At 69.4% G+C, this 543-nt stretch overlaps 1 protein-coding gene across 1 annotated transcript in view; it reads right to left on the minus strand.

Annotated features, from left to right (window-relative positions):
* Positions 1-543, minus strand: part of LOC102862274 (zinc finger protein 420-like) — a 19,201-nt gene that overhangs the window by 9,102 nt on the left and 9,556 nt on the right. The gene's annotated exons all lie outside the window — the stretch shown is intronic.

The raw sequence follows: 543 nt of genomic DNA on the forward strand, positions 1-543 counted from the left end.
CACACTCACCTCCCGACCCCCGGGGACTGACCACCACCCTGATCCTCCGTCCACACTCACCTCCCGGGGACTGACCACCACCCTGGTCCTCCGTCCACACTCACCTCCCACCTCCCCGGGACTGACCACCGCCCTGGTCCTCCGTCCACACTCACCTCCCACCTCCCCGGGACTGACCACCACCCTGTTCCTCCGTCCACACTCACCTCCTGACCCCCGGGGACTGACCACCACCCTGATCCTCCGTCCACACTCACCCCCGACCCCCTGGGACTGACCCCCACCCTGGTCCTCCGCGCACTCACCTCGGGTCCCGGGAACTGACCACCACCCTGGTCCTCCGCGCACACTCACCTCCTGACCCCCGGGGACTGACCACCACCCTGGTCCTCCAGCCACACTCACGTCCCGACCCCCGGGGACTGACCACCACCCTGGTCCTCCGTCCACACTCACCTCCTGACCCCCGGGGACTGACCACCACCCTGGTCCTCCGCGCACTCACCTCGGGTCCCGGGGACTGACCATCACCCTGGTCCTCCG

This window comes from Elephantulus edwardii, unplaced genomic scaffold (assembly GCF_000299155.1).
Source record: "Elephantulus edwardii isolate Elephantulus edwardi_28Jun2011 unplaced genomic scaffold, EleEdw1.0 scaffold00528, whole genome shotgun sequence".
Taxonomy (NCBI): domain Eukaryota; kingdom Metazoa; phylum Chordata; class Mammalia; order Macroscelidea; family Macroscelididae; genus Elephantulus; species Elephantulus edwardii.